The sequence below is a fragment of the Penaeus monodon genome, chromosome 27, assembly GCF_015228065.2.
Source record: "Penaeus monodon isolate SGIC_2016 chromosome 27, NSTDA_Pmon_1, whole genome shotgun sequence".
Classification (NCBI taxonomy): domain Eukaryota; kingdom Metazoa; phylum Arthropoda; class Malacostraca; order Decapoda; family Penaeidae; genus Penaeus; species Penaeus monodon.
The window spans coordinates 31,052,710-31,053,169 of record NC_051412.1 but is presented as its reverse complement, the minus strand read 5'-3'; the positions used below and the strand labels follow the sequence as shown (position 1 = coordinate 31,053,169).

Genomic DNA, 460 nt, shown 5'->3' with positions numbered 1-460 from the left:
CAAATAAAGGAGACAGGGAGAGAAAGAAGAGGAGGAAGATCGAAGAAAATGATAAGAAAGGATGGAAGGGAAGAAAAAAATCAAAAGAGATGTGTAATAAAAGAAAAGGAGATTTAGAACGAGGGAAGTGCACGAAAAGAAGAATGGAAAAAACGAAAAAAAAAACGAAAGGATGAAGAGAAAAAACGAAGTGAAAGACTGGAAGGAAAGAAAGAGAGAAAGGGATAGAAAAAGAAAAAGGAAGGAGAGGAGAAAAAGGCGCGAAAACGAAAGGGGAAATACACTTCAGTTAAAGATTTTTGGTCATAGAAATGATGAATAAAACATGGGGCTTCGAGAATCTATTAATGTATAGATCAACGACTTGATGTTTATTTCACAGAATATCTAAATAAATAATTAGCATATTGCTTAATCCTACATCAAACAAAAATGTTTTTCGGATTTTAATCAAGAATAT

At 32.6% G+C, this 460-nt stretch overlaps 1 protein-coding gene across 1 annotated transcript in view; it reads right to left on the bottom strand.

Moving 5' to 3' along the window:
- LOC119590786 (growth hormone secretagogue receptor type 1-like) overlaps nucleotides 1-460 on the bottom strand; it is a gene marked incomplete at its 5' end in the record, with an annotated part of 18,512 nt that overhangs the window by 768 nt on the left and 17,284 nt on the right.